This window comes from Schistocerca cancellata, unplaced genomic scaffold (assembly GCF_023864275.1).
Source record: "Schistocerca cancellata isolate TAMUIC-IGC-003103 unplaced genomic scaffold, iqSchCanc2.1 HiC_scaffold_684, whole genome shotgun sequence".
NCBI classification, from domain to species: Eukaryota; Metazoa; Arthropoda; class Insecta; order Orthoptera; family Acrididae; genus Schistocerca; species Schistocerca cancellata.
In genome coordinates this window covers 1-20,414 of record NW_026046695.1, presented here as the reverse complement: position 1 = coordinate 20,414, position 20,414 = coordinate 1, and the positions used below count along the sequence as shown (strand labels likewise).

General features: G+C 51.7%; 44 non-coding genes across 44 annotated transcripts; 9 read left to right on the top strand and 35 right to left on the bottom strand.

Annotated features, from left to right (window-relative positions):
- Window positions 1–121: 121 nt before the first annotated feature.
- Window positions 122–194, bottom strand: Trnam-cau (transfer RNA methionine (anticodon CAU)). Its single transcript has one exon. It is a non-coding gene; the product is annotated as a tRNA-Met (tRNA).
- Window positions 195–489: 295 nt separating this feature from the next.
- Window positions 490–560, bottom strand: Trnag-gcc (transfer RNA glycine (anticodon GCC)). Its single transcript has one exon. It is a non-coding gene; the product is annotated as a tRNA-Gly (tRNA).
- Window positions 561–883: 323 nt separating this feature from the next.
- Window positions 884–955, top strand: Trnaa-ugc (transfer RNA alanine (anticodon UGC)). Its single transcript has one exon. It is a non-coding gene; the product is annotated as a tRNA-Ala (tRNA).
- Window positions 956–1,702: 747 nt separating this feature from the next.
- Trnai-aau (transfer RNA isoleucine (anticodon AAU)) lies at window positions 1,703–1,776 on the bottom strand. Its single transcript has one exon. It is a non-coding gene; the product is annotated as a tRNA-Ile (tRNA).
- Window positions 1,777–2,022: 246 nt separating this feature from the next.
- On the bottom strand, window positions 2,023–2,094 carry Trnae-cuc (transfer RNA glutamic acid (anticodon CUC)). Its single transcript has one exon. It is a non-coding gene; the product is annotated as a tRNA-Glu (tRNA).
- A 321-nt stretch (window positions 2,095–2,415) lies between these two features.
- On the bottom strand, window positions 2,416–2,488 carry Trnam-cau (transfer RNA methionine (anticodon CAU)). The gene has a single exon. It is a non-coding gene; the product is annotated as a tRNA-Met (tRNA).
- A 295-nt stretch (window positions 2,489–2,783) lies between these two features.
- Window positions 2,784–2,854, bottom strand: Trnag-gcc (transfer RNA glycine (anticodon GCC)). The gene has a single exon. It is a non-coding gene; the product is annotated as a tRNA-Gly (tRNA).
- A 323-nt stretch (window positions 2,855–3,177) lies between these two features.
- Window positions 3,178–3,249, top strand: Trnaa-ugc (transfer RNA alanine (anticodon UGC)). The gene has a single exon. It is a non-coding gene; the product is annotated as a tRNA-Ala (tRNA).
- Window positions 3,250–3,996: 747 nt separating this feature from the next.
- Window positions 3,997–4,070, bottom strand: Trnai-aau (transfer RNA isoleucine (anticodon AAU)). The gene has a single exon. It is a non-coding gene; the product is annotated as a tRNA-Ile (tRNA).
- A 246-nt stretch (window positions 4,071–4,316) lies between these two features.
- Window positions 4,317–4,388, bottom strand: Trnae-cuc (transfer RNA glutamic acid (anticodon CUC)). The gene has a single exon. It is a non-coding gene; the product is annotated as a tRNA-Glu (tRNA).
- A 321-nt stretch (window positions 4,389–4,709) lies between these two features.
- On the bottom strand, window positions 4,710–4,782 carry Trnam-cau (transfer RNA methionine (anticodon CAU)). Its single transcript has one exon. It is a non-coding gene; the product is annotated as a tRNA-Met (tRNA).
- Window positions 4,783–5,077: 295 nt separating this feature from the next.
- Trnag-gcc (transfer RNA glycine (anticodon GCC)) lies at window positions 5,078–5,148 on the bottom strand. The gene has a single exon. It is a non-coding gene; the product is annotated as a tRNA-Gly (tRNA).
- Window positions 5,149–5,471: 323 nt separating this feature from the next.
- Trnaa-ugc (transfer RNA alanine (anticodon UGC)) lies at window positions 5,472–5,543 on the top strand. Its single transcript has one exon. It is a non-coding gene; the product is annotated as a tRNA-Ala (tRNA).
- A 747-nt stretch (window positions 5,544–6,290) lies between these two features.
- Window positions 6,291–6,364, bottom strand: Trnai-aau (transfer RNA isoleucine (anticodon AAU)). The gene has a single exon. It is a non-coding gene; the product is annotated as a tRNA-Ile (tRNA).
- A 246-nt stretch (window positions 6,365–6,610) lies between these two features.
- Trnae-cuc (transfer RNA glutamic acid (anticodon CUC)) lies at window positions 6,611–6,682 on the bottom strand. Its single transcript has one exon. It is a non-coding gene; the product is annotated as a tRNA-Glu (tRNA).
- Window positions 6,683–7,003: 321 nt separating this feature from the next.
- Window positions 7,004–7,076, bottom strand: Trnam-cau (transfer RNA methionine (anticodon CAU)). The gene has a single exon. It is a non-coding gene; the product is annotated as a tRNA-Met (tRNA).
- A 295-nt stretch (window positions 7,077–7,371) lies between these two features.
- On the bottom strand, window positions 7,372–7,442 carry Trnag-gcc (transfer RNA glycine (anticodon GCC)). The gene has a single exon. It is a non-coding gene; the product is annotated as a tRNA-Gly (tRNA).
- Window positions 7,443–7,765: 323 nt separating this feature from the next.
- On the top strand, window positions 7,766–7,837 carry Trnaa-ugc (transfer RNA alanine (anticodon UGC)). Its single transcript has one exon. It is a non-coding gene; the product is annotated as a tRNA-Ala (tRNA).
- A 747-nt stretch (window positions 7,838–8,584) lies between these two features.
- Window positions 8,585–8,658, bottom strand: Trnai-aau (transfer RNA isoleucine (anticodon AAU)). Its single transcript has one exon. It is a non-coding gene; the product is annotated as a tRNA-Ile (tRNA).
- A 246-nt stretch (window positions 8,659–8,904) lies between these two features.
- Trnae-cuc (transfer RNA glutamic acid (anticodon CUC)) lies at window positions 8,905–8,976 on the bottom strand. The gene has a single exon. It is a non-coding gene; the product is annotated as a tRNA-Glu (tRNA).
- Window positions 8,977–9,297: 321 nt separating this feature from the next.
- On the bottom strand, window positions 9,298–9,370 carry Trnam-cau (transfer RNA methionine (anticodon CAU)). Its single transcript has one exon. It is a non-coding gene; the product is annotated as a tRNA-Met (tRNA).
- Window positions 9,371–9,665: 295 nt separating this feature from the next.
- On the bottom strand, window positions 9,666–9,736 carry Trnag-gcc (transfer RNA glycine (anticodon GCC)). The gene has a single exon. It is a non-coding gene; the product is annotated as a tRNA-Gly (tRNA).
- Window positions 9,737–10,059: 323 nt separating this feature from the next.
- Trnaa-ugc (transfer RNA alanine (anticodon UGC)) lies at window positions 10,060–10,131 on the top strand. The gene has a single exon. It is a non-coding gene; the product is annotated as a tRNA-Ala (tRNA).
- Window positions 10,132–10,877: 746 nt separating this feature from the next.
- On the bottom strand, window positions 10,878–10,951 carry Trnai-aau (transfer RNA isoleucine (anticodon AAU)). Its single transcript has one exon. It is a non-coding gene; the product is annotated as a tRNA-Ile (tRNA).
- A 246-nt stretch (window positions 10,952–11,197) lies between these two features.
- On the bottom strand, window positions 11,198–11,269 carry Trnae-cuc (transfer RNA glutamic acid (anticodon CUC)). Its single transcript has one exon. It is a non-coding gene; the product is annotated as a tRNA-Glu (tRNA).
- Window positions 11,270–11,590: 321 nt separating this feature from the next.
- On the bottom strand, window positions 11,591–11,663 carry Trnam-cau (transfer RNA methionine (anticodon CAU)). Its single transcript has one exon. It is a non-coding gene; the product is annotated as a tRNA-Met (tRNA).
- A 295-nt stretch (window positions 11,664–11,958) lies between these two features.
- On the bottom strand, window positions 11,959–12,029 carry Trnag-gcc (transfer RNA glycine (anticodon GCC)). The gene has a single exon. It is a non-coding gene; the product is annotated as a tRNA-Gly (tRNA).
- A 323-nt stretch (window positions 12,030–12,352) lies between these two features.
- Window positions 12,353–12,424, top strand: Trnaa-ugc (transfer RNA alanine (anticodon UGC)). Its single transcript has one exon. It is a non-coding gene; the product is annotated as a tRNA-Ala (tRNA).
- Window positions 12,425–13,171: 747 nt separating this feature from the next.
- Trnai-aau (transfer RNA isoleucine (anticodon AAU)) lies at window positions 13,172–13,245 on the bottom strand. The gene has a single exon. It is a non-coding gene; the product is annotated as a tRNA-Ile (tRNA).
- Window positions 13,246–13,491: 246 nt separating this feature from the next.
- Window positions 13,492–13,563, bottom strand: Trnae-cuc (transfer RNA glutamic acid (anticodon CUC)). Its single transcript has one exon. It is a non-coding gene; the product is annotated as a tRNA-Glu (tRNA).
- A 320-nt stretch (window positions 13,564–13,883) lies between these two features.
- Window positions 13,884–13,956, bottom strand: Trnam-cau (transfer RNA methionine (anticodon CAU)). Its single transcript has one exon. It is a non-coding gene; the product is annotated as a tRNA-Met (tRNA).
- Window positions 13,957–14,251: 295 nt separating this feature from the next.
- On the bottom strand, window positions 14,252–14,322 carry Trnag-gcc (transfer RNA glycine (anticodon GCC)). Its single transcript has one exon. It is a non-coding gene; the product is annotated as a tRNA-Gly (tRNA).
- A 323-nt stretch (window positions 14,323–14,645) lies between these two features.
- Window positions 14,646–14,717, top strand: Trnaa-ugc (transfer RNA alanine (anticodon UGC)). Its single transcript has one exon. It is a non-coding gene; the product is annotated as a tRNA-Ala (tRNA).
- Window positions 14,718–15,464: 747 nt separating this feature from the next.
- On the bottom strand, window positions 15,465–15,538 carry Trnai-aau (transfer RNA isoleucine (anticodon AAU)). The gene has a single exon. It is a non-coding gene; the product is annotated as a tRNA-Ile (tRNA).
- A 246-nt stretch (window positions 15,539–15,784) lies between these two features.
- Window positions 15,785–15,856, bottom strand: Trnae-cuc (transfer RNA glutamic acid (anticodon CUC)). Its single transcript has one exon. It is a non-coding gene; the product is annotated as a tRNA-Glu (tRNA).
- A 323-nt stretch (window positions 15,857–16,179) lies between these two features.
- Window positions 16,180–16,253, bottom strand: Trnam-cau (transfer RNA methionine (anticodon CAU)). The gene has a single exon. It is a non-coding gene; the product is annotated as a tRNA-Met (tRNA).
- Window positions 16,254–16,546: 293 nt separating this feature from the next.
- Window positions 16,547–16,617, bottom strand: Trnag-gcc (transfer RNA glycine (anticodon GCC)). The gene has a single exon. It is a non-coding gene; the product is annotated as a tRNA-Gly (tRNA).
- A 323-nt stretch (window positions 16,618–16,940) lies between these two features.
- On the top strand, window positions 16,941–17,012 carry Trnaa-ugc (transfer RNA alanine (anticodon UGC)). Its single transcript has one exon. It is a non-coding gene; the product is annotated as a tRNA-Ala (tRNA).
- Window positions 17,013–17,757: 745 nt separating this feature from the next.
- Window positions 17,758–17,831, bottom strand: Trnai-aau (transfer RNA isoleucine (anticodon AAU)). The gene has a single exon. It is a non-coding gene; the product is annotated as a tRNA-Ile (tRNA).
- A 246-nt stretch (window positions 17,832–18,077) lies between these two features.
- Trnae-cuc (transfer RNA glutamic acid (anticodon CUC)) lies at window positions 18,078–18,149 on the bottom strand. The gene has a single exon. It is a non-coding gene; the product is annotated as a tRNA-Glu (tRNA).
- A 320-nt stretch (window positions 18,150–18,469) lies between these two features.
- Window positions 18,470–18,542, bottom strand: Trnam-cau (transfer RNA methionine (anticodon CAU)). The gene has a single exon. It is a non-coding gene; the product is annotated as a tRNA-Met (tRNA).
- A 296-nt stretch (window positions 18,543–18,838) lies between these two features.
- Trnag-gcc (transfer RNA glycine (anticodon GCC)) lies at window positions 18,839–18,909 on the bottom strand. The gene has a single exon. It is a non-coding gene; the product is annotated as a tRNA-Gly (tRNA).
- Window positions 18,910–19,232: 323 nt separating this feature from the next.
- Trnaa-ugc (transfer RNA alanine (anticodon UGC)) lies at window positions 19,233–19,303 on the top strand. Its single transcript has one exon. It is a non-coding gene; the product is annotated as a tRNA-Ala (tRNA).
- Window positions 19,304–20,048: 745 nt separating this feature from the next.
- On the bottom strand, window positions 20,049–20,122 carry Trnai-aau (transfer RNA isoleucine (anticodon AAU)). Its single transcript has one exon. It is a non-coding gene; the product is annotated as a tRNA-Ile (tRNA).
- Between the last annotated feature and the right edge of the window lie 292 nt (window positions 20,123–20,414).

The following is a 20,414-nucleotide window of genomic DNA, read 5'->3' as shown; positions in this document are numbered from 1 at the left end:
GTAATAACGGGAAGTAAACATTATCACGCTGAGTCGGTGAAGCCTTGTGGATAACAAAGTACAAAGTGTTTCGCTCCTTCGCAAACCCCAGAGGCGTCAATTTAGCTGTGTGTAAATTAAATGCCCCGGGTGAGGATCGAACTCACGATCTTAAGATTATGAGACTTACGCGCTGCCTACTGCGCTACCGAGGCAAGTGATCGCCACGCCTTCTGGAATCTCGGTAAGTACCAAATACCAGTGGTAGAGAGTCTGCACTTCCTGGCTCATTTTTTTCTGTTGCTACACGTGCATTCCCGGCGCGACAGGCAACTTGCGATGCTAGGCCGACGCCAGTATGTACAATAGCACACAAGAGTCCAAACGAGCAGTCGTGCGCGCTGCATGTTTGGTTATTTCCACACGGAAATACCACGGTTCATTCTCATGGCTCACGCAGTTCGAGTGCCAAAGACACGCAGCACCACTATCGGAGAAAAAACAAAATGATGCATCGGCCGGGAATCGAACCCGGGCCGCCCGCGTGGCAGGCGAGCATTCTACCACTGAACCACCGATGCTCAGCTTCCTGGTGCTTTCCGCGGCAGACGTCTGCGGGGAAAGTGGGACTGCCGTCCAGCGCCGTCGCATCCTCTCGAGAGAATGCTACAGACGCTGAATCCTGCACTGCACTGCTGCTTAAAAATGACGCCCGAACGCGATCGCCTAAGTACTCTTGCGGCGCACGCACGCGACGACTCTTGCCAAAGGACGCGAAATGTGCGTAGAGACGCTGTCTGGATGCGCTCGCCTACCCCGTAATGCGCCTACAGCTACGACCACCTTGAGCCGCCGCCGACAGGCGGGAAGCAGACACAGCGCGGCGTGCGCGGACGGAAACCGTGCGGTGGTGGTGTAATGGTCAGCATAGTTGCCTTGCAAGCAGTTGATCCGGGTTCGATTCCCGGCCACCGCAGCCGGCTTTTACTTTTGCGTATGAGTACTTTTGCCACGCGTCCTTCAATTAATGTTTCTTTCCCCATCTTACTCGCTGCAGGCCACCCTATAGCGTTTGCGTCGATTCTCCTTGAGTCTCGACTTGTCTCGACTTTGCTCAGCTGACGCGAGAGCTGACGCTCTCCAATCGGCCTATATAAAAAGGACAAGCACGCAAAACGACTGAGAGAGGTATGGCGAGGCGGGCGGGCACCACATTACTTATGCCTCAAGTAGATACCTGCTGCCTGTTATCATATATTGTCTGATTTTACATGTTCTGTCAGACAAATTAAGTTTTATTACTAGTACATTTCATTTTTTTTTCTTTGTTGAAAATTTTTCAACACGCTCCTTCACTTCACTGTGGCCGCACGGCGCGACTTGGCATACCGAGAGGCAAAATGTGGTGCCAGTGCCCTTGACCGAATAGCGCTGCAGCTCCGAAACCGAAGAGGAAAGAGAAATACGAATTGAAACTATCGGCAGTGCCGTGTGCTCGCAGGCGGTCACCCGCCCAAGCACTGACAACGCCCAGCTTCGCGCAGTAGCGGTGATCGGACGAGAAACTGTGTGTTCACCGTGCTGTGACCAGTGAAGTGTCTTAGCGCGTCCCGACGAGTCGTGTTCTGGTCCCCTATCAGCTCCCACACAATGTGACGATTTCTTTGTCACCATACTTCCCCGCCGAAATCGGCGTTGCCTTTTTGAAAGAGTGAAATCGTAGTGGCGCGTGGGGGGATCGAACCCACGACCTTCGCGTTATTAGCACGACGCTCTAACCAGCTGAGCTAACGGGCCTCGGTGCAGACAGTCTTCCATCGCTTCGCGGGAATTGCTCTGCGTATTGCCATGTAACATTTCTATGGTAGCAGTCCAACAGTGGACCAGCGTCTCTTCTCCCTTTATTCCGCTGCTCGTAGTAATTTCATTGCGTGCCCGTTTCTCTCGACTGTTTTCAGCTGACGTTTATGAACCAGTAGCTATAATGCGAGGAGGACGTGAAACAGCCTTTCGCTTGTCGTGATTTTTTCCGAAAAAATTCCGTTCCGGTACCGGGAATCGAACCCGGGCCTCCTGGGTGAGAGCCAGGTATCCTAGCCACTAGACCACACCGGACGTGCGCTTGTTACAGGGGTAGGAGGAAAAGCAAAGCTGTAAGTAGTAATATTTATTTACTTATTTCGCAAGTAAAGACCTGCTGCCTGTCATCATACATCAGGTCATACATTGTGTGACTTTACACGTTATATCGTACGAAATTCAGTTTTATTACTAGTACTTTTTTCCTTGAAAATTTTACATAACAACTGCAAGTAGTAATAACGGGAAGTAAACATTATCACGCTGAGTCGGTGAAGCCTTGTGGATAACAAAGTACAAAGTGTTTCGCTCCTTCGCAAACCCCAGAGGCGTCAATTTAGCTGTGTGTAAATTAAATGCCCCGGGTGAGGATCGAACTCACGACCTTAAGATTATGAGACTTACGCGCTGCCTACTGCGCTACCGAGGCAAGTGATCGCCACGCCTTCTGGAATCTCGGTAAGTACCAAATACCAGTGGTAGAGAGTCTGCACTTCCTGGCTCATTTTTTTCTGTTGCTACACGTGCATTCCCGGCGCGACAGGCAACTTGCGATGCTAGGCCGACGCCAGTATGTACAATAGCACACAAGAGTCCAAACGAGCAGTCGTGCGCGCTGCATGTTTGGTTATTTCCACACGGAAATACCACGGTTCATTCTCATGGCTCACGCAGTTCGAGTGCCAAAGACACGCAGCACCACTATCGGAGAAAAAACAAAATGATGCATCGGCCGGGAATCGAACCCGGGCCGCCCGCGTGGCAGGCGAGCATTCTACCACTGAACCACCGATGCTCAGCTTCCTGGTGCTTTCCGCGGCAGACGTCTGCGGGGAAAGTGGGACTGCCGTCCAGCGCCGTCGCATCCTCTCGAGAGAATGCTACAGACGCTGAATCCTGCACTGCACTGCTGCTTAAAAATGACGCCCGAACGCGATCGCCTAAGTACTCTTGCGGCGCACGCACGCGACGACTCTTGCCAAAGGACGCGAAATGTGCGTAGAGACGCTGTCTGGATGCGCTCGCCTACCCCGTAATGCGCCTACAGCTACGACCACCTTGAGCCGCCGCCGACAGGCGGGAAGCAGACACAGCGCGGCGTGCGCGGACGGAAACCGTGCGGTGGTGGTGTAATGGTCAGCATAGTTGCCTTGCAAGCAGTTGATCCGGGTTCGATTCCCGGCCACCGCAGCCGGCTTTTACTTTTGCGTATGAGTACTTTTGCCACGCGTCCTTCAATTAATGTTTCTTTCCCCATCTTACTCGCTGCAGGCCACCCTATAGCGTTTGCGTCGATTCTCCTTGAGTCTCGACTTGTCTCGACTTTGCTCAGCTGACGCGAGAGCTGACGCTCTCCAATCGGCCTATATAAAAAGGACAAGCACGCAAAACGACTGAGAGAGGTATGGCGAGGCGGGCGGGCACCACATTACTTATGCCTCAAGTAGATACCTGCTGCCTGTTATCATATATTGTCTGATTTTACATGTTCTGTCAGACAAATTAAGTTTTATTACTAGTACATTTCATTTTTTTTTCTTTGTTGAAAATTTTTCAACACGCTCCTTCACTTCACTGTGGCCGCACGGCGCGACTTGGCATACCGAGAGGCAAAATGTGGTGCCAGTGCCCTTGACCGAATAGCGCTGCAGCTCCGAAACCGAAGAGGAAAGAGAAATACGAATTGAAACTATCGGCAGTGCCGTGTGCTCGCAGGCGGTCACCCGCCCAAGCACTGACAACGCCCAGCTTCGCGCAGTAGCGGTGATCGGACGAGAAACTGTGTGTTCACCGTGCTGTGACCAGTGAAGTGTCTTAGCGCGTCCCGACGAGTCGTGTTCTGGTCCCCTATCAGCTCCCACACAATGTGACGATTTCTTTGTCACCATACTTCCCCGCCGAAATCGGCGTTGCCTTTTTGAAAGAGTGAAATCGTAGTGGCGCGTGGGGGGATCGAACCCACGACCTTCGCGTTATTAGCACGACGCTCTAACCAGCTGAGCTAACGGGCCTCGGTGCAGACAGTCTTCCATCGCTTCGCGGGAATTGCTCTGCGTATTGCCATGTAACATTTCTATGGTAGCAGTCCAACAGTGGACCAGCGTCTCTTCTCCCTTTATTCCGCTGCTCGTAGTAATTTCATTGCGTGCCCGTTTCTCTCGACTGTTTTCAGCTGACGTTTATGAACCAGTAGCTATAATGCGAGGAGGACGTGAAACAGCCTTTCGCTTGTCGTGATTTTTTCCGAAAAAATTCCGTTCCGGTACCGGGAATCGAACCCGGGCCTCCTGGGTGAGAGCCAGGTATCCTAGCCACTAGACCACACCGGACGTGCGCTTGTTACAGGGGTAGGAGGAAAAGCAAAGCTGTAAGTAGTAATATTTATTTACTTATTTCGCAAGTAAAGACCTGCTGCCTGTCATCATACATCAGGTCATACATTGTGTGACTTTACACGTTATATCGTACGAAATTCAGTTTTATTACTAGTACTTTTTTCCTTGAAAATTTTACATAACAACTGCAAGTAGTAATAACGGGAAGTAAACATTATCACGCTGAGTCGGTGAAGCCTTGTGGATAACAAAGTACAAAGTGTTTCGCTCCTTCGCAAACCCCAGAGGCGTCAATTTAGCTGTGTGTAAATTAAATGCCCCGGGTGAGGATCGAACTCACGACCTTAAGATTATGAGACTTACGCGCTGCCTACTGCGCTACCGAGGCAAGTGATCGCCACGCCTTCTGGAATCTCGGTAAGTACCAAATACCAGTGGTAGAGAGTCTGCACTTCCTGGCTCATTTTTTTCTGTTGCTACACGTGCATTCCCGGCGCGACAGGCAACTTGCGATGCTAGGCCGACGCCAGTATGTACAATAGCACACAAGAGTCCAAACGAGCAGTCGTGCGCGCTGCATGTTTGGTTATTTCCACACGGAAATACCACGGTTCATTCTCATGGCTCACGCAGTTCGAGTGCCAAAGACACGCAGCACCACTATCGGAGAAAAAACAAAATGATGCATCGGCCGGGAATCGAACCCGGGCCGCCCGCGTGGCAGGCGAGCATTCTACCACTGAACCACCGATGCTCAGCTTCCTGGTGCTTTCCGCGGCAGACGTCTGCGGGGAAAGTGGGACTGCCGTCCAGCGCCGTCGCATCCTCTCGAGAGAATGCTACAGACGCTGAATCCTGCACTGCACTGCTGCTTAAAAATGACGCCCGAACGCGATCGCCTAAGTACTCTTGCGGCGCACGCACGCGACGACTCTTGCCAAAGGACGCGAAATGTGCGTAGAGACGCTGTCTGGATGCGCTCGCCTACCCCGTAATGCGCCTACAGCTACGACCACCTTGAGCCGCCGCCGACAGGCGGGAAGCAGACACAGCGCGGCGTGCGCGGACGGAAACCGTGCGGTGGTGGTGTAATGGTCAGCATAGTTGCCTTGCAAGCAGTTGATCCGGGTTCGATTCCCGGCCACCGCAGCCGGCTTTTACTTTTGCGTATGAGTACTTTTGCCACGCGTCCTTCAATTAATGTTTCTTTCCCCATCTTACTCGCTGCAGGCCACCCTATAGCGTTTGCGTCGATTCTCCTTGAGTCTCGACTTGTCTCGACTTTGCTCAGCTGACGCGAGAGCTGACGCTCTCCAATCGGCCTATATAAAAAGGACAAGCACGCAAAACGACTGAGAGAGGTATGGCGAGGCGGGCGGGCACCACATTACTTATGCCTCAAGTAGATACCTGCTGCCTGTTATCATATATTGTCTGATTTTACATGTTCTGTCAGACAAATTAAGTTTTATTACTAGTACATTTCATTTTTTTTTCTTTGTTGAAAATTTTTCAACACGCTCCTTCACTTCACTGTGGCCGCACGGCGCGACTTGGCATACCGAGAGGCAAAATGTGGTGCCAGTGCCCTTGACCGAATAGCGCTGCAGCTCCGAAACCGAAGAGGAAAGAGAAATACGAATTGAAACTATCGGCAGTGCCGTGTGCTCGCAGGCGGTCACCCGCCCAAGCACTGACAACGCCCAGCTTCGCGCAGTAGCGGTGATCGGACGAGAAACTGTGTGTTCACCGTGCTGTGACCAGTGAAGTGTCTTAGCGCGTCCCGACGAGTCGTGTTCTGGTCCCCTATCAGCTCCCACACAATGTGACGATTTCTTTGTCACCATACTTCCCCGCCGAAATCGGCGTTGCCTTTTTGAAAGAGTGAAATCGTAGTGGCGCGTGGGGGGATCGAACCCACGACCTTCGCGTTATTAGCACGACGCTCTAACCAGCTGAGCTAACGGGCCTCGGTGCAGACAGTCTTCCATCGCTTCGCGGGAATTGCTCTGCGTATTGCCATGTAACATTTCTATGGTAGCAGTCCAACAGTGGACCAGCGTCTCTTCTCCCTTTATTCCGCTGCTCGTAGTAATTTCATTGCGTGCCCGTTTCTCTCGACTGTTTTCAGCTGACGTTTATGAACCAGTAGCTATAATGCGAGGAGGACGTGAAACAGCCTTTCGCTTGTCGTGATTTTTTCCGAAAAAATTCCGTTCCGGTACCGGGAATCGAACCCGGGCCTCCTGGGTGAGAGCCAGGTATCCTAGCCACTAGACCACACCGGACGTGCGCTTGTTACAGGGGTAGGAGGAAAAGCAAAGCTGTAAGTAGTAATATTTATTTACTTATTTCGCAAGTAAAGACCTGCTGCCTGTCATCATACATCAGGTCATACATTGTGTGACTTTACACGTTATATCGTACGAAATTCAGTTTTATTACTAGTACTTTTTTCCTTGAAAATTTTACATAACAACTGCAAGTAGTAATAACGGGAAGTAAACATTATCACGCTGAGTCGGTGAAGCCTTGTGGATAACAAAGTACAAAGTGTTTCGCTCCTTCGCAAACCCCAGAGGCGTCAATTTAGCTGTGTGTAAATTAAATGCCCCGGGTGAGGATCGAACTCACGACCTTAAGATTATGAGACTTACGCGCTGCCTACTGCGCTACCGAGGCAAGTGATCGCCACGCCTTCTGGAATCTCGGTAAGTACCAAATACCAGTGGTAGAGAGTCTGCACTTCCTGGCTCATTTTTTTCTGTTGCTACACGTGCATTCCCGGCGCGACAGGCAACTTGCGATGCTAGGCCGACGCCAGTATGTACAATAGCACACAAGAGTCCAAACGAGCAGTCGTGCGCGCTGCATGTTTGGTTATTTCCACACGGAAATACCACGGTTCATTCTCATGGCTCACGCAGTTCGAGTGCCAAAGACACGCAGCACCACTATCGGAGAAAAAACAAAATGATGCATCGGCCGGGAATCGAACCCGGGCCGCCCGCGTGGCAGGCGAGCATTCTACCACTGAACCACCGATGCTCAGCTTCCTGGTGCTTTCCGCGGCAGACGTCTGCGGGGAAAGTGGGACTGCCGTCCAGCGCCGTCGCATCCTCTCGAGAGAATGCTACAGACGCTGAATCCTGCACTGCACTGCTGCTTAAAAATGACGCCCGAACGCGATCGCCTAAGTACTCTTGCGGCGCACGCACGCGACGACTCTTGCCAAAGGACGCGAAATGTGCGTAGAGACGCTGTCTGGATGCGCTCGCCTACCCCGTAATGCGCCTACAGCTACGACCACCTTGAGCCGCCGCCGACAGGCGGGAAGCAGACACAGCGCGGCGTGCGCGGACGGAAACCGTGCGGTGGTGGTGTAATGGTCAGCATAGTTGCCTTGCAAGCAGTTGATCCGGGTTCGATTCCCGGCCACCGCAGCCGGCTTTTACTTTTGCGTATGAGTACTTTTGCCACGCGTCCTTCAATTAATGTTTCTTTCCCCATCTTACTCGCTGCAGGCCACCCTATAGCGTTTGCGTCGATTCTCCTTGAGTCTCGACTTGTCTCGACTTTGCTCAGCTGACGCGAGAGCTGACGCTCTCCAATCGGCCTATATAAAAAGGACAAGCACGCAAAACGACTGAGAGAGGTATGGCGAGGCGGGCGGGCACCACATTACTTATGCCTCAAGTAGATACCTGCTGCCTGTTATCATATATTGTCTGATTTTACATGTTCTGTCAGACAAATTAAGTTTTATTACTAGTACATTTCATTTTTTTTTCTTTGTTGAAAATTTTTCAACACGCTCCTTCACTTCACTGTGGCCGCACGGCGCGACTTGGCATACCGAGAGGCAAAATGTGGTGCCAGTGCCCTTGACCGAATAGCGCTGCAGCTCCGAAACCGAAGAGGAAAGAGAAATACGAATTGAAACTATCGGCAGTGCCGTGTGCTCGCAGGCGGTCACCCGCCCAAGCACTGACAACGCCCAGCTTCGCGCAGTAGCGGTGATCGGACGAGAAACTGTGTGTTCACCGTGCTGTGACCAGTGAAGTGTCTTAGCGCGTCCCGACGAGTCGTGTTCTGGTCCCCTATCAGCTCCCACACAATGTGACGATTTCTTTGTCACCATACTTCCCCGCCGAAATCGGCGTTGCCTTTTTGAAAGAGTGAAATCGTAGTGGCGCGTGGGGGGATCGAACCCACGACCTTCGCGTTATTAGCACGACGCTCTAACCAGCTGAGCTAACGGGCCTCGGTGCAGACAGTCTTCCATCGCTTCGCGGGAATTGCTCTGCGTATTGCCATGTAACATTTCTATGGTAGCAGTCCAACAGTGGACCAGCGTCTCTTCTCCCTTTATTCCGCTGCTCGTAGTAATTTCATTGCGTGCCCGTTTCTCTCGACTGTTTTCAGCTGACGTTTATGAACCAGTAGCTATAATGCGAGGAGGACGTGAAACAGCCTTTCGCTTGTCGTGATTTTTTCCGAAAAAATTCCGTTCCGGTACCGGGAATCGAACCCGGGCCTCCTGGGTGAGAGCCAGGTATCCTAGCCACTAGACCACACCGGACGTGCGCTTGTTACAGGGGTAGGAGGAAAAGCAAAGCTGTAAGTAGTAATATTTATTTACTTATTTCGCAAGTAAAGACCTGCTGCCTGTCATCATACATCAGGTCATACATTGTGTGACTTTACACGTTATATCGTACGAAATTCAGTTTTATTACTAGTACTTTTTTCCTTGAAAATTTTACATAACAACTGCAAGTAGTAATAACGGGAAGTAAACATTATCACGCTGAGTCGGTGAAGCCTTGTGGATAACAAAGTACAAAGTGTTTCGCTCCTTCGCAAACCCCAGAGGCGTCAATTTAGCTGTGTGTAAATTAAATGCCCCGGGTGAGGATCGAACTCACGACCTTAAGATTATGAGACTTACGCGCTGCCTACTGCGCTACCGAGGCAAGTGATCGCCACGCCTTCTGGAATCTCGGTAAGTACCAAATACCAGTGGTAGAGAGTCTGCACTTCCTGGCTCATTTTTTTCTGTTGCTACACGTGCATTCCCGGCGCGACAGGCAACTTGCGATGCTAGGCCGACGCCAGTATGTACAATAGCACACAAGAGTCCAAACGAGCAGTCGTGCGCGCTGCATGTTTGGTTATTTCCACACGGAAATACCACGGTTCATTCTCATGGCTCACGCAGTTCGAGTGCCAAAGACACGCAGCACCACTATCGGAGAAAAAACAAAATGATGCATCGGCCGGGAATCGAACCCGGGCCGCCCGCGTGGCAGGCGAGCATTCTACCACTGAACCACCGATGCTCAGCTTCCTGGTGCTTTCCGCGGCAGACGTCTGCGGGGAAAGTGGGACTGCCGTCCAGCGCCGTCGCATCCTCTCGAGAGAATGCTACAGACGCTGAATCCTGCACTGCACTGCTGCTTAAAAATGACGCCCGAACGCGATCGCCTAAGTACTCTTGCGGCGCACGCACGCGACGACTCTTGCCAAAGGACGCGAAATGTGCGTAGAGACGCTGTCTGGATGCGCTCGCCTACCCCGTAATGCGCCTACAGCTACGACCACCTTGAGCCGCCGCCGACAGGCGGGAAGCAGACACAGCGCGGCGTGCGCGGACGGAAACCGTGCGGTGGTGGTGTAATGGTCAGCATAGTTGCCTTGCAAGCAGTTGATCCGGGTTCGATTCCCGGCCACCGCAGCCGGCTTTTACTTTTGCGTATGAGTACTTTTGCCACGCGTCCTTCAATTAATGTTTCTTTCCCCATCTTACTCGCTGCAGGCCACCCTATAGCGTTTGCGTCGATTCTCCTTGAGTCTCGACTTGTCTCGACTTTGCTCAGCTGACGCGAGAGCTGACGCTCTCCAATCGGCCTATATAAAAAGGACAAGCACGCAAAACGACTGAGAGAGGTATGGCGAGGCGGGCGGGCACCACATTACTTATGCCTCAAGTAGATACCTGCTGCCTGTTATCATATATTGTCTGATTTTACATGTTCTGTCAGACAAATTAAGTTTTATTACTAGTACATTTCATTTTTTTTCTTTGTTGAAAATTTTTCAACACGCTCCTTCACTTCACTGTGGCCGCACGGCGCGACTTGGCATACCGAGAGGCAAAATGTGGTGCCAGTGCCCTTGACCGAATAGCGCTGCAGCTCCGAAACCGAAGAGGAAAGAGAAATACGAATTGAAACTATCGGCAGTGCCGTGTGCTCGCAGGCGGTCACCCGCCCAAGCACTGACAACGCCCAGCTTCGCGCAGTAGCGGTGATCGGACGAGAAACTGTGTGTTCACCGTGCTGTGACCAGTGAAGTGTCTTAGCGCGTCCCGACGAGTCGTGTTCTGGTCCCCTATCAGCTCCCACACAATGTGACGATTTCTTTGTCACCATACTTCCCCGCCGAAATCGGCGTTGCCTTTTTGAAAGAGTGAAATCGTAGTGGCGCGTGGGGGGATCGAACCCACGACCTTCGCGTTATTAGCACGACGCTCTAACCAGCTGAGCTAACGGGCCTCGGTGCAGACAGTCTTCCATCGCTTCGCGGGAATTGCTCTGCGTATTGCCATGTAACATTTCTATGGTAGCAGTCCAACAGTGGACCAGCGTCTCTTCTCCCTTTATTCCGCTGCTCGTAGTAATTTCATTGCGTGCCCGTTTCTCTCGACTGTTTTCAGCTGACGTTTATGAACCAGTAGCTATAATGCGAGGAGGACGTGAAACAGCCTTTCGCTTGTCGTGATTTTTTCCGAAAAAATTCCGTTCCGGTACCGGGAATCGAACCCGGGCCTCCTGGGTGAGAGCCAGGTATCCTAGCCACTAGACCACACCGGACGTGCGCTTGTTACAGGGGTAGGAGGAAAAGCAAAGCTGTAAGTAGTAATATTTATTTACTTATTTCGCAAGTAAAGACCTGCTGCCTGTCATCATACATCAGGTCATACATTGTGTGACTTTACACGTTATATCGTACGAAATTCAGTTTTATTACTAGTACTTTTTTCCTTGAAAATTTTACATAACAACTGCAAGTAGTAATAACGGGAAGTAAACATTATCACGCTGAGTCGGTGAAGCCTTGTGGATAACAAAGTACAAAGTGTTTCGCTCCTTCGCAAACCCCAGAGGCGTCAATTTAGCTGTGTGTAAATTAAATGCCCCGGGTGAGGATCGAACTCACGACCTTAAGATTATGAGACTTACGCGCTGCCTACTGCGCTACCGAGGCAAGTGATCGCCACGCCTTCTGGAATCTCGGTAAGTACCAAATACCAGTGGTAGAGAGTCTGCACTTCCTGGCTCATTTTTTTCTGTTGCTACACGTGCATTCCCGGCGCGACAGGCAACTTGCGATGCTAGGCCGACGCCAGTATGTACAATAGCACACAAGAGTCCAAACGAGCAGTCGTGCGCGCTGCATGTTTGGTTATTTCCACACGGAAATACCGCGGTTCATTCTCATGGCTCACGCAGTTCGAGTGCCAAAGACACGCAGCACCACTATCGGAGAAAAAACAAAATGATGCATCGGCCGGGAATCGAACCCGGGCCGCCCGCGTGGCAGGCGAGCATTCTACCACTGAACCACCGATGCTCAGCTTCCTGGTGCTTTCCGCGGCAGACGTCTGCGGGGAAAGTGGGACTGCCGTCCAGCGCCGTCGCATCCTCTCGAGAGAATGCTACAGACGCTGAATCCTGCACTGCACTGCTGCTTAAAAATGACGCCCGAACGCGATCGCCTAAGTACTCTTGCGGCGCACGCACGCGACGACTCTTGCCAAAGGACGCGAAATGTGCGTAGAGACGCTGTCTGGATGCGCTCGCCTACCCCGTAATGCGCCTACAGCTACGACCACCTTGAGCCGCCGCCGACAGGCGGGAAGCAGACACAGCGCGGCGTGCGCGGACGGAAACCGTGCGGTGGTGGTGTAATGGTCAGCATAGTTGCCTTGCAAGCAGTTGATCCGGGTTCGATTCCCGGCCACCGCAGCCGGCTTTTACTTTTGCGTATGAGTACTTTTGCCACGCGTCCTTCAATTAATGTTTCTTTCCCCATCTTACTCGCTGCAGGCCACCCTATAGCGTTTGCGTCGATTCTCCTTGAGTCTCGACTTGTCTCGACTTTGCTCAGCTGACGCGAGAGCTGACGCTCTCCAATCGGCCTATATAAAAAGGACAAGCACGCAAAACGACTGAGAGAGGTATGGCGAGGCGGGCGGGCACCACATTACTTATGCCTCAAGTAGATACCTGCTGCCTGTTATCATATATTGTCTGATTTTACATGTTCTGTCAGACAAATTAAGTTTTATTACTAGTACATTTCATTTTTTTTTCTTTGTTGAAAATTTTTCAACACGCTCCTTCACTTCACTGTGGCCGCACGGCGCGACTTGGCATACCGAGAGGCAAAATGTGGTGCCAGTGCCCTTGACCGAATAGCGCTGCAGCTCCGAAACCGAAGAGGAAAGAGAAATACGAATTGAAACTATCGGCAGTGCCGTGTGCTCGCAGGCGGTCACCCGCCCAAGCACTGACAACGCCCAGCTTCGCGCAGTAGCGGTGATCGGACGAGAAACTGTGTGTTCACCGTGCTGTGACCAGTGAAGTGTCTTAGCGCGTCCCGACGAGTCGTGTTCTGGTCCCCTATCAGCTCCCACACAATGTGACGATTTCTTTGTCACCATACTTCCCCGCCGAAATCGGCGTTGCCTTTTTGAAAGAGTGAAATCGTAGTGGCGCGTGGGGGGATCGAACCCACGACCTTCGCGTTATTAGCACGACGCTCTAACCAGCTGAGCTAACGGGCCTCGGTGCAGACAGTCTTCCATCGCTTCGCGGGAATTGCTCTGCGTATTGCCATGTAACATTTCTATGGTAGCAGTCCAACAGTGGACCAGCGTCTCTTCTCCCTTTATTCCGCTGCTCGTAGTAATTTCATTGCGTGCCCGTTTCTCTCGACTGTTTTCAGCTGACGTTTATGAACCAGTAGCTATAATGCGAGGAGGACGTGAAACAGCCTTTCGCTTGTCGTGATTTTTTCCGAAAAAATTCCGTTCCGGTACCGGGAATCGAACCCGGGCCTCCTGGGTGAGAGCCAGGTATCCTAGCCACTAGACCACACCGGACGTGCGCTTGTTACAGGGGTAGGAGGAAAAGCAAAGCTGTAAGTAGTAATATTTATTTACTTATTTCGCAAGTAAAGACCTGCTGCCTGTCATCATACATCAGGTCATACATTGTGTGACTTTACACGTTATATCGTACGAAATTCAGTTTTATTACTAGTACTTTTTTCCTTGAAAATTTTACATAACAACTGCAAGTAGTAATAACGGAAGTAAACATTATCACGCTGAGTCGGTGAAGCCTTGTGGATAACAAAGTACAAAGTGTTTCGCTCCTTCGCAAACCCCAGAGGCGTCAATTTAGCTGTGTGTAAATTAAATGCCCCGGGTGAGGATCGAACTCACGACCTTAAGATTATGAGACTTACGCGCTGCCTACTGCGCTACCGAGGCAAGTGATCGCCACGCCTTCTGGAATCTCGGTAAGTACCAAATACCAGTGGTAGAGAGTCTGCACTTCCTGGCTCATTTTTTTCTGTTGCTACACGTGCATTCCCGGCGCGACAGGCAACTTGCGATGCTAGGCCGACGCCAGTATGTACAATAGCACACAAGAGTCCAAACGAGCAGTCGTGCGCGCTGCATGTTTGGTTATTTCCACACGGAAATACCGCGGTTCATTCTCATGGCTCACGCAGTTCGAGTGCCAAAGACACGCAGCACCACTATCGGAGAAAAAACAAAATGATGCATCGGCCGGGAATCGAACCCGGGCCGCCCGCGTGGCAGGCGAGCATTCTACCACTGAACCACCGATGCTCAGCTTCCTGGTGCTTTCCGCGGCAGACGTCTGCGGGGAAAGTGGGACTGCCGTCCAGCGCCGTCGCATCCTCTCGAGAGAATGCTACAGACGCTGAATCCTGCACTGCACTGCTGCTTAAAAATGACGCCCGAACGCGATCGCCTAAGTACTCTTGCGGCGCACGCACGCGACGACTCTTGCCAAAGGACGCGAAATGTGCGTAGAGACGCTGTCTGGATGCGCTCGCCTACCCCGTAATGCGCCTACAGCTACGACCACCTTGAGCCGCCGCCGACAGGCGGGAAGCAGACACAGCGCGGCGTGCGCGGACGGAAACCGTGCGGTGGTGGTGTAATGGTCAGCATAGTTGCCTTGCAAGCAGTTGATCCGGGTTCGATTCCCGGCCACCGCAGCCGGCTTTTACTTTTGCGTATGAGTACTTTTGCCACGCGTCCTTCAATTAATGTTTCTTTCCCCATCTTACTCGCTGCAGGCCACCCTATAGCGTTTGCGTCGATTCTCCTTGAGTCTCGACTTGTCTCGACTTTGCTCAGCTGACGCGAGAGCTGACGCTCTCCAATCGGCCTATATAAAAAGGACAAGCACGCAAAACGACTGAGAGAGGTATGGCGAGGCGGGCGGGCACCACATTACTTATGCCTCAAGTAGATACCTGCTGCCTGTTATCATATATTGTCTGATTTTACATGTTCTGTCAGACAAATTAAGTTTTATTACTAGTACATTTCATTTTTTTTTCTTTGTTGAAAATTTTTCAACACGCTCCTTCACTTCACTGTGGCCGCACGGCGCGACTTGGCATACCGAGAGGCAAAATGTGGTGCCAGTGCCCTTGACCGAATAGCGCTGCAGCTCCGAAACCGAAGAGGAAAGAGAAATACGAATTGAAACTATCGGCAGTGCCGTGTGCTCGCAGGCGGTCACCCGCCCAAGCACTGACAACGCCCAGCTTCGCGCAGTAGCGGTGATCGGACGAGAAACTGTGTGTTCACCGTGCTGTGACCAGTGAAGTGTCTTAGCGCGTCCCGACGAGTCGTGTTCTGGTCCCCTATCAGCTCCCACACAATGTGACGATTTCTTTGTCACCATACTTCCCCGCCGAAATCGGCGTTGCCTTTTTGAAAGAGTGAAATCGTAGTGGCGCGTGGGGGGATCGAACCCACGACCTTCGCGTTATTAGCACGACGCTCTAACCAGCTGAGCTAACGGGCCTCGGTGCAGACAGTCTTCCATCGCTTCGCGGGAATTGCTCTGCGTATTGCCATGTAACATTTCTATGGTAGCAGTCCAACAGTGGACCAGCGTCTCTTCTCCCTTTATTCCGCTGCTCGTAGTAATTTCATTGCGTGCCCGTTTCTCTCGACTGTTTTCAGCTGACGTTTATGAACCAGTAGCTATAATGCGAGGAGGACGTGAAACAGCCTTTCGCTTGTCGTGATTTTTTCCGAAAAAATTCCGTTCCGGTACCGGGAATCGAACCCGGGCCTCCTGGGTGAGAGCCAGGTATCCTAGCCACTAGACCACACCGGACGTGCGCTTGTTACAGGGGTAGGAGGAAAAGCAAAGCTGTAAGTAGTAATATTTATTTACTTATTTCGCAAGTAAAGACCTGCTGCCTGTCATCATACATCAGGTCATACATTGTGTGACTTTACACGTTATATCGTACGAAATTCAGTTTTATTACTAGTACTTTTTTCCTTGAAAATTTTACATAACAACTGCAAGTAGTAATAACGGGGGGAAGTAAACATTATCACGCTGAGTCGGTGAAGCCTTGTGGATAACAAAGTACAAAGTGTTTCGCTCCTTCGCAAACCCCAGAGGCGTCAATTTAGCTGTGTGTAAATTAAATGCCCGGGTGAGGATCGAACTCACGACCTTAAGATTATGAGACTTACGCGCTGCCTACTGCGCTACCGAGGCAAGTGATCGCCACGCCTTCTGGAATCTCGGTAAGTACCAAATACCAGTGGTAGAGAGTCTGCACTTCCTGGCTCATTTTTTTCTGTTGCTACACGTGCATTCCCGGCGCGACAGGCAACTTGCGATGCTAGGCCGACGCCAGTATGTACAATAGCACACAAGAGTCCAAACGAGCAGTCGTGCGCGCTGCATGTTTGGTTATTTCCACACGGAAATACCGCGGTTCATTCTCATGCTCACGCAGTTCGAGTGCCAAAGACACGCAGCACCACTATCGGAGAAAAAACAAAATGATGCATCGGCCGGGAATCGAACCCGGGCCGCCCGCGTGGCAGGCGAGCATTCTACCACTGAACCACCGATGCTCAGCTTCCTGGTGCTTTCCGCGGCAGACGTCTGCGGGGAAAGTGGGACTGCCGTCCAGCGCCGTCGCATCCTCTCGAGAGAATGCTACAGACGCTGAATCCTGCACTGCACTGCTGCTTAAAAATGACGCCCGAACGCGATCGCCTAAGTACTCTTGCGGCGCACGCACGCGACGACTCTTGCCAAAGGACGCGAAATGTGCGTAGAGACGCTGTCTGGATGCGCTCGCCTACCCCGTAATGCGCCTACAGCTACGACCACCTTGAGCCGCCGCCGACAGGCGGGAAGCAGACACAGCGCGGCGTGCGCGGACGGAAACCGTGCGGTGGTGGTGTAATGGTCAGCATAGTTGCCTTGCAAGCAGTTGATCCGGGTTCGATTCCCGGCCACCGCAGCCGGCTTTTACTTTTGCGTATGAGTACTTTTGCCACGCGTCCTTCAATTAATGTTCTTTCCCCATCTTACTCGCTGCAGGCCACCCTATAGCGTTTGCGTCGATTCTCCTTGAGTCTCGACTTGTCTCGACTTTGCTCAGCTGACGCGAGAGCTGACGCTCTCCAATCGGCCTATATAAAAAGGACAAGCACGCAAAACGACTGAGAGAGGTATGGCGAGGCGGGCGGGCACCACATTACTTATGCCTCAAGTAGATACCTGCTGCCTGTTATCATATATTGTCTGATTTTACATGTTCTGTCAGACAAATTAAGTTTTATTACTAGTACATTTCATTTTTTTTTCTTTGTTGAAAATTTTTCAACACGCTCCTTCACTTCACTGTGGCCGCACGGCGCGACTTGGCATACCGAGAGGCAAAATGTGGTGCCAGTGCCCTTGACCGAATAGCGCTGCAGCTCCGAAACCGAAGAGGAAAGAGAAATACGAATTGAAACTATCGGCAGTGCCGTGTGCTCGCAGGCGGTCACCCGCCCAAGCACTGACAACGCCCAGCTTCGCGCAGTAGCGGTGATCGGACGAGAAACTGTGTGTTCACCGTGCTGTGACCAGTGAAGTGTCTTAGCGCGTCCCGACGAGTCGTGTTCTGGTCCCCTATCAGCTCCCACACAATGTGACGATTTCTTTGTCACCATACTTCCCGCCGAAATCGGCGTTGCCTTTTTGAAAGAGTGAAATCGTAGTGGCGCGTGGGGGGATCGAACCCACGACCTTCGCGTTATTAGCACGACGCTCTAACCAGCTGAGCTAACGGGCCTCGGTGCAGACAGTCTTCCATCGCTTCGCGGGAATTGCTCTGCGTATTGCCATGTAACATTTCTATGGTAGCAGTCCAACAGTGGACCAGCGTCTCTTCTCCCTTTATTCCGCTGCTCGTAGTAATTTCATTGCGTGCCCGTTTCTCTCGACTGTTTTCAGCTGACGTTTATGAACCAGTAGCTATAATGCGAGGAGGACGTGAAACAGCCTTTCGCTTGTCGTGATTTTTTCCGAAAAAATTCCGTTCCGGTACCGGGAATCGAACCCGGGCCTCCTGGGTGAGAGCCAGGTATCCTAGCCACTAGACCACACCGGACGTGCGCTTGTTACAGGGGTAGGAGGAAAAGCAAAGCTGTAAGTAGTAATATTTATTTACTTATTCGCAAGTAAAGACCTGCTGCCTGTCATCATACATCAGGTCATACATTGTGTGACTTTACACGTTATATCGTACGAAATTCAGTTTTATTACTAGTACTTTTTTCCTTGAAAATTTTACATAACAACTGCAAGTAGTAATAACGGGAAGTAAACATTATCACGCTGAGTCGGTGAAGCCTTGTGGATAACAAAGTACAAAGTGTTTCGCTCCTTCGCAAACCCCAGAGGCGTCAATTTAGCTGTGTGTAAATTAAATGCCCCGGGTGAGGATCGAACTCACGACCTTAAGATTATGAGACTTACGCGCTGCCTACTGCGCTACCGAGGCAAGTGATCGCCACGCCTTCTGGAATCTCGGTAAGTACCAAATACCAGTGGTAGAGAGTCTGCACTTCCTGGCTCATTTTTTTCTGTTGCTACACGTGCATTCCCGGCGCGACAGGCAACTTGCGATGCTAGGCCGACGCCCAGTATGTACAATAGCACACAAGAGTCCAAACGAGCAGTCGTGCGCGCTGCATGTTTGGTTATTTCCACACGGAAATACCGCGGTTCATTCTCATGGCTCACGCAGTTCGAGTGCGAAAGACACGCAGCACCACTATCGGAGAAAAAACAAAATGATGCATCGGCCGGGATCGAACCCGGGGCCGCCCGCGTGGCAGGCGAGCATTCTACCACTGAACCACCGATGCTCAGCTTCCTGGTGCTTTCCGCGGCAGACGTCTGCGGGGAAAGTGGGACTGCCGTCCAGCGCCGTCGCATCCTCTCGAGAGAATGCTACAGACGCTGAATCCTGCACTGCACTGCTGCTTAAAAATGACGCCCGAACGCGATCGCCTAAGTACTCTTGCGGCGCACGCACGCGACGACTCTTGCCAAAGGACGCGAAATGTGCGTAGAGACGCTGTCTGGATGCGCTCGCCTACCCCGTAATGCGCCTACAGCTACGACCACCTTGAGCCGCCGCCGACAGGCGGGAAGCAGACACAGCGCGGCGTGCGCGGACGGAAACCGTGCGGTGGTGGTGTAATGGTCAGCATAGTTGCCTTGCAAGCAGTTGATCCGGGTTCGATTCCGGCCACCGCAGCCGGCTTTTACTTTTGCGTATGAGTACTTTTGCCACGCGTCCTTCAATTAATGTTTCTTTCCCCATCTTACTCGCTGCAGGCCACCCTATAGCGTTTGCGTCGATTCTCCTTGAGTCTCGACTTGTCTCGACTTTGCTCAGCTGACGCGAGAGCTGACGCTCTCCAATCGGCCTATATAAAAAGGACAAGCACGCAAAACGACTGAGAGAGGTATGGCGAGGCGGGCGGGCACCACATTACTTATGCCTCAAGTAGATACCTGCTGCCTGTTATCATATATTGTCTGATTTTACATGTTCTGTCAGACAAATTCAGTTTTATTACTAGTACATTTCATTTTTTTTCTTTGTTGAAAATTTTTCAACACGCTCCTTCACTTCACTGTGGCCGCACGGCGCGACTTGGCATACCGAGAGGCAAAATGTGGTGCCAGTGCCCTTGACCGAATAGCGCTGCAGCTCCGAAACCGAAGAGGAAAGAGAAATACGAATTGAAACTATCGCAGTGCCGTGTGCTCGCAGGCGGTCACCCGCCCAAGCACTGACAACGCCCAGCTTCGCGCAGTAGCGGTGATCGGACGAGAAACTGTGTGTTCACCGTGCTGTGACCAGTGAAGTGTCTTAGCGCGTCCCGACGAGTCGTGTTCTGGTCCCCTATCAGCTCCCACACAATGTGACGATTTCTTTGTCACCATACTTCCCCGCCGAAATCGGCGTTGCCTTTTTGAAAGAGTGAAATCGTAGTGGCGCGTGGGGGGATCGAACCCACGACCTTCGCGTTATTAGCACGACGCTCTAACCAGCTGAGCTAACGGGCCTCGGTGCAGACAGTCTTCCATCGCTTCGCGGGAATTGCTCTGCGTATTGCCATGTAACATTTCTATGGTAGCAGTCCAACAGTGGACCAGCGTCTCTTCTCCCTTTATTCCGCTGCTCGTAGTAATTTCATTGCGTGCCCGTTTCTCTCGACTGTTTCAGCTGACGTTTATGAACCAGTAGCTATAATGCGAGGAGGACGTGAAACAGCCTTTCGCTTGTCGTGATTTTTCCGAAAAAATTCCGTTCCGGTACGGGAATCGAACCCGGGCCTCCTGGGTGAGAGCCAGGTAT